We start from the raw sequence: 9,385 nt of genomic DNA, 5'->3' as shown, positions 1-9,385 counted from the left end.
TGTTAGAGGAGTCTGTAGGCAGAGTTTCTCTAAAGGTTTTTACTCCTTTTTGGCTGAACAACTCTGAGACACCCCCCTCTTCATGGGAGTTTCAGACCATGTGCTGGGAGGACGAGGTGGAGGTGTGTCTGTCTGACCTCCAGCTCTTTTTAGGCTTGGAAGAGGTAACTCAGGAATCACCACATTTGGCTTGAATTTTATTTGTCTCAGTTCCCCACCCACAAACATCCCCAGGGTGAGCCAGGCTCTTCATCTCAGAGCTCATATCACCTATTACAAGTGAAAGAGTTCTTCATTCTTCTCAGCTTTGTAGATTCAATTTGCTGATTTTGAATCACTCTTAGGGAACTCTTATGATAGTGTGGCTTCCTCTGAAGACCTTATTTCATTCCTGAAAGAGATAAACTACATGGATTTAAAGGATGTTAAATATACAGTTCATTAAAAGTAAAGAAGTTGAGTATGAAGGCAATAGGAAGGTTAAACTATTCAAAATGTGAGAGTAGAGAAAATAAAATTAAGGTAGTGCATGACGGCCCTAAAGAGGTGGAAAGTGAAGGAGTAGAAGAGAGAAAACAAGATACATTGCTATTACAGGGATAGATGAATAATAAAGAATAATAAAGTAAGAACAATAAAACAAGCAAACAAATAGAAAACAACAATATCCCTTCCAACATCAAACAAAAAAACAAAAACAAACAAAAAAGAAAACAAGCAAAAAATTACCACTCCTTAGAAAAACAGAACAAAATAATAAAAGGTTAATAAAAGGAAAGGAAATGATAAAATAGGGAGAACCCTACCCCCCCAAAATATAGATAGATATGGATAGGTAGATATATATGAACCAATCAGCAAATATAACCAGAACAACAACTAAAAATACAAATGATAAAGGAGAAAAGAAAACTTCTTAATTAAAAATGCTTAAATTTTTTCCACTGAGGTAGCTAAAGTTGAGTATTTACATCCTATTCCAGACTATCCTTCTGTATTTTAGTTTTTAGGCTATGTGGCTCTTAAAGGGAACTCAGTTTGGTTTATATTAAATCCGACCTCCTTTTGTGATTTTTGACTCTATGCCTGCTGGGGTACATTGGAAGTGTAGCTGATTGAGATGATGCTCAACTTCACTGCTCACCAGGTACCGGGGGTGGGGTGGGGGGATGGAACTAGAAGTATCTTCTATTGGGGTTTTGTCTAGGTGTCTTAGAACACTACTCTTCCCATTGGAAGTGCTGCAGAAATCTATTTGGGAAGTTCTGATTGCTGAAGTTGAGCTCTAAATGGAACTTTGGGTCTTTGTTTGGGATATGTACTCTGGAGCAATTAAATTCTTGCACCCCTATGGCTGAATGGATGATCTCAGCTGAGCATCTAGCATCTCCCTAGAGTTCTATTTGTAGGGTGGGGTGAGAGTCCTCTCTGGGTGGATGGTGTAGGTTTTATGTAGCCTACCCATCACCCAAATATGGATTTCCAAGTCTCCAGAATGAATGTAATCATGCCCACCTGACTAATTTCCCCTGATCCTTTTCAGCTGGTTCTTCCAACATACAACTCAAATGGAAATTGAGTTGCACTCTCCTGTCCCCCATGTAATTACTTTGCTTGGTCATTTTTCCTAATACTTTCTCATTAGTGGCTGGTTGTTTGGACCACAGGGATCAAAGGGGGAGCTGGTTGCACTCTCCTGTGTACCTCTATCTTGAATTCCCTTGGATCCATTACTCTCTAAAACTCATTTGGGATGGTGATTTGCCAGGTGTGCTCTAGGTCACTCTGTAAGCTCTGGCTGATACAGAGTAGAAGTATTTGCTAAGGACTGTCAGGTTCTTGTAGGAATAAAATTTGGCATAAACTCCTTTAGCTAGATCTCCACCTAATTTCTTCACTTAGAAGTTAGGAAACATAGAGCACATTTTGTGTGCCAAGATTGTCTGCTGTGTTTCTCTATCTGATTATGTTGCCCTTCCTTTGCAGTGATACAGCACTACTGCTACTGCTGGGCCACGTGTGTTTCTTTATATCCTCCATTCAATAAACCAGAATCTCTGGGCTTCTTCTAATCTCTGACAGACAAATGATGATTTATAATGGTGTTCTTCAGACACCCACCTCACCATGAAGCCATATTCCTATTGTTCAAATTCCAAACAGCAGAGCCAATGAGAAGCACCTCCTTTCTCTACTATAATATCATGCACTCCCCAGATAAAATTAATTCACAAGTTGGAATTTTAAGCTGGCTGTTTCATTCAAGTGGCTATAACACCACTGAGTACAGGTGATGTAGGCAGAAAATCAGTCCCAGGGCAACATGAACTGTATACTAATGCAGCATTTCTTAAATCTAATACACAAACAAATCTGAATCCTTTGGGGGATGTTGTTGAGTTTCCAGGTATGGTTCAGTAGGGTTGGGCTTGGGCCTGAGATCCTGCTATTCATTGCTTCCTAGTGATGTCAGTGTGGCTGATCCTTCATCACACTTTGAGAACCAGGCACTAATGAAGTGAGACTGGTTCAGCACCACGGACAGTGAAATGGGTGGGGCACCACTACCATCTTATGCTTCCGTTTCAGTCAAGTCTTTATTGTCTGTGGTAGACTCATACTAAAACACACTATCAGAATATTTTTTAAAACTACCTCTTGGATGGCTATCAGCCACGTGGTGAACTTTCCATTTGTATAAATACAAATCTGTCTGGAGGAAATAACTAGGGTTTTTAAAGAGAGAGTATGCTGAGTATGCCCTTTCTAGCATGTTTCTTTTTCTCAGATACTGGGGATTGAATCCAGGGAGCTTTACCACTGAGCTACATCAGCAGCCCTTTTTATTTTTATTTTGCTACAGGATTTCACTATATTGCTGAGGCTGGCTTCAAACTGGTGATCCTCCTGCCTCAGCCTCCTGAGTAGCTGGAATCACAATTATGGGCCACCATGCCTAGTTCCCTTCTAGCATTTTTAACAGGTATGCTGACAGTGCCCCTTAGGCAGAAGGAATCTTATCAGGTTTATTATCTCATCAGGAAATTAATACAGAATTTATAAAATATTTAAGTAGCCGCATCAGTCTTAACATTATAAGGCATCTATTTGAGAGGGATTAGCAGTCTCAGTTGCACATTTGATGAACAGAAAAAGAATTAGCAACAGCTTTCTCCTGCTACATCTACTACACTATTAGCCAATTATACATAATCAAAAAGAAAAAAATATGACAAACTGCTATTCCAAATCACAGTAAAATAAAATTAACTTATTTTAAAATGCATTTCCAATACCCTTTTATCTTTATTGTATTCCTTCTACATATTTTCTTATTTCAAGAATAAAATCAGAAAAATAATTTTCTGTTTTGCCTTTATTCTTCTTTGTCCCCTACTTTAAAACAGCAACCACGGCTGCCAGCAGAGGAACCTCAGGGGCTTTAAAACTATCAATCTATTTCACAGCAGGAGCAGAGTAATTCAGATAAAAGTCAAGCAAACAATTCCAATTATTTCCCCTATTGAAGACATTTTTATTTTCTGGTTGAGGACCCCTTCTCAAATTTGGGGATACTATGGAATATATTTGTTGCAAAAAGTGGGTATAATTTCACACACAATTTCTAACAGGCTTTCTTTTAGCCTTGTTATCTGATCTACTTAAGAATACTCATTTTCATTCCAATGTATGTTTCCACATTTCATTAAAATTCTATTTCCATCCATTAGAAAACATTTATAATGTACCAAATTTGCGAATGTTGATCTTCATAGTTTGACATTTTTCCCTCAAGATAATGAATCTTTCTTTCTTGACCATACCATTAAAACAAATTTGGGGAGTGTGTGTGTGTGTGTGTGTGTGTGTGTGTGTAATTAAATGTGTTGAGGATCTATGTAATAGATGAGAAGAATCTTAATATTATAAATTATTTTAATAAATTTCTCAATAATATTTGAAAATAGGTAATTTGCTTCTACTTAAGAAATAGGAAATATTAGGTTCAAAGTCTTTATTTTAGGTGGTTAAACTTGAATGATAGGGAGGATCACCATCTTTCCACCATACAGTTTTCTAAGATAGGTTTGTTCTAGTGGAAGCTTATACATCTCAGGTAGATACAGAAAACAACATCAACAACAAAAACACATTATGTGTGAAGTACAGTGCTGCTTTGATGGTAAGAGAAAGGAAATAGTTGATTCTCATCTATTATTTCAAAGGTGGGTGTAGAACTAAAATTTAAAATCCATTACTGGCATATTACACTCACTGAGCTCTTTTCAGATGGAAAAATATTGGCCATTAGCAAAGATAAAATAATTTACCTGAGCTTACATTGAGCACTCAACTCTAGAAAAGTATATCTTGGGAGTTGCTTGGACTACTGTAAGTGTAGATAATCCTCAATTTATATGACATTTTATCTCAATCTTCACTGAGACTAATGGTCATCATTTTTAAAGAAATTTAAGTAATTTACTTTTGGTTCTCTTACTTAGTCCATCTTTCTTCTTTTTCTATTTTTGGTTGAATCACTGAAATCTAAGTTTAGAAACGAGAAATCACTACCACTGGGCATAAGAATATGCTTATTTCTTTTTTCATGGTCCTCCTCAGTCTCTTTTTGAGGAATGCTAAGCCACTCAATGCCTAAAATGGCTCCATGGCCATGGTAAGTGTTTCACTGCGTGTTTCAAAGAGGGTGTCAAAAGGACTTTTCTGCACACTATGAGCCTATTATTCATTAAGCTAGTGAGAGTTACAGGACGTGTCCATTCTTAGGATCTTTGTGGAGAAATGTGGCTTCGGGTACTACTTTATAAAATGCAGTGGCAGCAGCTAGTAGGAAAGCCCAGTGGACTCATGTGCCTTTAGAGGGGTTTCTTGGCAAATGTATAAGAAAACCTAAGAGCGTTGAGCAGGTGGCTCTGGGCAAAATAGTACTGGATGCACATGGACTAAGACTAAAACTACAGATGGGTTAGAGAGGTGACTCATTTCTCCACCCCACCCCAATTCTTTGGTCCCCTCCTTCTTTTGATATAAGGGATTGAACCCTGGGAACTCAATCCCTCAGCCATATCCCCAATTCTTTTTATTTTATATTTTGAGTCAGGGTCTCATTAAGTTGCCCTTTCTTTTTAAAAAATATTTCAGCTGTGAGATTTCTACTCAAAAGTAATCTGCAAATTATTTTAGTCAAAGCAAAATTTTACCCCAATAAGCCCATTTCTTTTTAAAATATTTATTTATTTATTTATTTTAGTTGTAGTCGGACACAATACCTTTATTTCACTTTTTTATGTGGTGAGTGCGAGGCGAGCGTTCTACCGCTGAGCCACAACCCCAGCCCCCCACCCCCCCACCCCCCAATAAGTCCATTTCTACAGTCTTTCTTCATCGCCGTGTCTAATTTCCAAGATTTTCTTTTAATGTGGAAATTTTTGTATGGAAGACCGCCCCCTCTCCATACATTTTCTACCCCGGAAATAGACTTTTCTCAAAAGTGATATCAGCAGACACATACTGAAACACACAAATAGACAGCAACAGAATACCATATTTCCTTCCAGTTTATCACTTAAAAACATCCAGGAACACACAGATTTACCATATCACTACCGCAGGGGGCTGGTGTGCTTTGCACACGCCAGTGTGTTGGTTGGAATATTCAGTAATTCAGAATTATACGAGAAACTTATTGAATTGACCTTCATGTATACAGTCATCACTCTATCTCTGCTGAATTGGGGGTAACTATTGTATTATTTGACGAATAGGGCACAGTTTCCACTCACTGAGACAAGGAGGAGGGACAAAGTCAGTCTCACGTTGACTGTGACATTTGGAGTTTAACTTCAGCATTGTTTATTGGAGCCCTGAGTGACTTAATCCGCCTCAGTCCTAGCTCTGACCCCTTCAAGCCCTGGACCCTCGTTCCCTAAACTGCTCTCCCCAGGGCTGGGCACTGTGGGCAGTTCTCGCCATGGGTCTGGTTTGGTTCTGTTCTCAGCAGCACTCGCGCAGCCGCCAGGGGGACCCCGACCCGCCAAGGTGGCATCTGATAAGAAATCATCGAGGGGCGTGGAACCCAGGGTCCTGAGGCGCCGGCTCCAAGAAAATCCCCAAATCGGCCGGGGCTCCCCCAGTGCAGTAGGGAACCGCAGGACCGGGATCTCTGACTTTGGAACCCGGGTCCGGCTGCAACCAGAGGCGAGTGGGTGTGTCCGTTTCCGCCCTCTGGCCTTCAGCCCTGCAAAGGGCGCCTGAAAGCGGTACTTTGTTCTCGAAGATGGATTTTGTCGGAGGCTGATCTGGGCTCTAGAAGTGCAACTTTGCGACTTGGGGGCACAACGGCGAGACTGGGGATCCTGAAGGGGAAGGAGTGGATTCTGTCTGCATTCTCCAGGAAGAGGGGGCCGGCGGGGCCGGAGGAGTTCCCACGGGTCGTGGGTGGCAACGCGATTGACACCACACCGGTCCCGAGCGCGCGGCGACGCTCCTGGAAGGCCGCCCCGCACCCCTCCCCCAGTTCTCCCCTTCGAGGTTTCGGGATTGAGATCTGGGGCTGGGATCCGTCAGGAGCCTAGCAGAAAACTTTCCCTCCCAGACCCAGATACCTTTTGTCTTTCTTGGAAGCGGCGGCAACGCCTGAGCAGTGGTCCCTTGTCCCTCCCTGCCTCGCTCGTTGCCCTCGGTGCCCGTGCCTTCGGTGCCCGTGCCCTCGGAGGGCAGGAACGCTTGGACTCTGCGCGCCCGATGGCGGCGGCCAGCGACCCCGCAGCCCCGGACCGGCACAAGCAGCGGCGCGCCCCCGGGTCCGAGGCCTCCCGCGTCACCCAGGCGCGGGGGTAGGAGCGCCTGCACTCCCTCCGCCCGCCCCCTCGCCTGACTCATCCGCCCCCGGTGACCGCGCCGCGCCCGCTGCCCGAGCCCCGCCAGGATGGGTAGGGAGACCGCGGCTGCTAGTGGCTGTCAGGATTTCTGCTGACGCCCCCGACCCCGCCGCCTCCTTTTCTGCCTCCGGAGGCACCCGCCGTCGGGACAGCTCGCGCAGCGAAAACCAAGAGGTCACTGGACACCAAAGCTCTGCGCTCACGACAGGTGAGGGGGCAGGAAAGAGTGCTGCTGGGCGTGGGGAGGTAGGTGGGCAAGCCCTGTGGCTGAAACGGCACGCTTCTTCAGCCTCCTCTCCTCCCCTCCGCCCCAGCCTCCAGAGTTAGGATAAACACTGACGCCTGAAGTTTGGGAAATAAACCAAGTCCGACATCCGTTCTGGACTCCTAAGTCCCCAGAGCGCAAGAAAAGCCTCACGGGGCAGCCTCTGAAAACCCGGAGTCCTGGTGTGCCTGGCCAGGTTTCTCCAAGCTACACCCTCCTTTGTTTCGGTTCCAGGGAGTCAGCATTCTCTGTAAAGATGTCCATGTCGTTAATATATGGCAGAACAAAGTATGGGCAGGGGTTCCTAAAGCAGTATCTCTGTGTGGTTGTACCTACATAGGCAAAAATGGAGAGGTGAAAGCAATTATTTGCAAAATTCAGCATTACTGATTTTTTTCCCTGTAAAGTCTGTCCTTAAGAGAAAAGGTTTGCAAGATTCGCTTCATTAATCATTCTTTTGGGATAATTAATTGTTCAAGCCAACACTTCACATTGTGTGGGCGCAATCGCTCTGTTAGTATTTGCTGCACTTTGATTTAGAGAAGTGTGTGTGTGTGTGTAATAATGATAGTTCATTGTTCAGTAGCAGGCATTGGTAATGTCAGAAAGAAAGACAGGTGCATATATGTGTGTGTATATATATATGTACACACACACACACACACACACACATATATATATTAATTGGAATCTGCTCCTCTACACCTTAGTGTGGTGTACTTAAAATGTTGGTATTACCTTGTCATTTCTTCTGAAAACATTCAGAAGTAGTTGTGGATAATATTTCAGAAATCTACAGATAGTGTTTGTTAGTAAGTATATTTAACTTTTTGGTTTTGCAGTCAAAGGAAGTTCCTAAGTTCACTTTCTGTACTATTTTTTGCATAAATGTTAACAATGCATGTGAGTGCTGTTTTCTTTAATGGTTTGTCATTTTTTGCATTGTGAAAACACATAAAATGTCCTTCAGTTTGTTATTCAGGTGCTGATACTAGAGAATAATACCATTTTGTGAAAAGTAGGCTAAATTTTGAAACTTTTAAAAACTTTGCTTCATTTTTCCACTACTGTTTACCCATACCAAACATCTGATAGTAGTTTCATGCTTTTCGACAACTCAAGTGAGAAATAGGAGTTCTTCTAAACAGAAAATAATGCTTCCGTTAAGTGGAAACTATAGTTCAATATTTTAGCAATTTTATGTTATGGGTGTTTTACTTTTAAAAATGTATAATGAAGTGAGAAGAATTTTTCATTCTTTTAATTAGAGATTTATAGCTATATATAGTAATTGGGTTCATCCTGACAAACTCATATGTGCATGGAAATCCTTTTTAGTTCATGATTCCCCTCTCCCTTTTCCTCCAGTCCTTCCAAGTCCTGCTATATAGCTTAAAATCATGAGATAATTTAGTTATAATTTGTATTTTTGGTTGTATAATTATCTTCATTATCTTTGTATCTAGTCTGGGAAAGCCTTCACTAAAGAGGAAATTGATATGTAGAAAGTCTCTGTATGCAATTTTCAAGCAGTTGGGACAGAGAAGGCTTTACCTGTTGCTTCTGATGCAGGTCTAGGTAAGTGCAGAGTATCCAAAATATACCAGAAATCAGAAAGATTTAAAAGATCAGGCAGGATCACCGTAAAAGGGGGTGGGTGCACTTGTCATTTCAATTTGGAAGCATTTTTAGAGAAGTTTTGAATGCTTCAAGAGTTACATGGCTATATTTGGACTTGTTTAGTTTCAGGATTTTGACAATAGCTCATTGGACAGAGAAAGATGACTTACTAACATATAAGGTAAATGAATTTCAATTGATTGGTTAAACTGTCTCATTCCCAGGAGAAATCTTAGCACAAGTAAAAAAGAAATTCATATTTTACTTATAGAAACTGATAAGAGCAAAGATAAAAGCAAAAAATCACCTTTTTGTATCTTAAGCAAAAAAGATAATATTAAGTCCTCATAGCAAGTAATACATTTTCACATTATTAATCAAACAATGCAAAATTTAAAAGAGGATACAGTTTAAAAATAAATTTCGTGAACTGTTACTCACTCTAAATGGGAGACAGCGTGCGGAGTTTTTGTTAAGCAAAATATATTGGGAAAAAGAACTTGTGTAGTGACAGAAAAATAAACCTGCAATGAGATCGACCTTTCATTTTACTGAGGAATATATGGTTTGCAGATTTATTAAGTTTATCCACTTGTTT

At 41.2% G+C, this 9,385-nt stretch overlaps 1 protein-coding gene across 1 annotated transcript in view; it reads left to right on the top strand.

The window, feature by feature from the left end:
- The first annotated feature begins 7,061 nt into the window (after window positions 1–7,061).
- Tmem200a (transmembrane protein 200A) overlaps window positions 7,062–9,385 on the top strand; it is a 71,967-nt gene continuing 69,643 nt past the window's right edge. The window contains exon 1 of the mRNA XM_027947403.2: window positions 7,062–7,110. The gene's annotated coding sequence lies outside the window, so the exon portion shown is untranslated. The remainder of the gene's footprint in view (window positions 7,111–9,385) is intronic.

This window comes from Marmota flaviventris, chromosome 6 (assembly GCF_047511675.1).
Source record: "Marmota flaviventris isolate mMarFla1 chromosome 6, mMarFla1.hap1, whole genome shotgun sequence".
NCBI classification, from domain to species: domain Eukaryota; kingdom Metazoa; phylum Chordata; class Mammalia; order Rodentia; family Sciuridae; genus Marmota; species Marmota flaviventris.
Note: the sequence above shows the minus strand (reverse complement) of the source record. Positions and strands in the feature narration are given on the sequence as shown.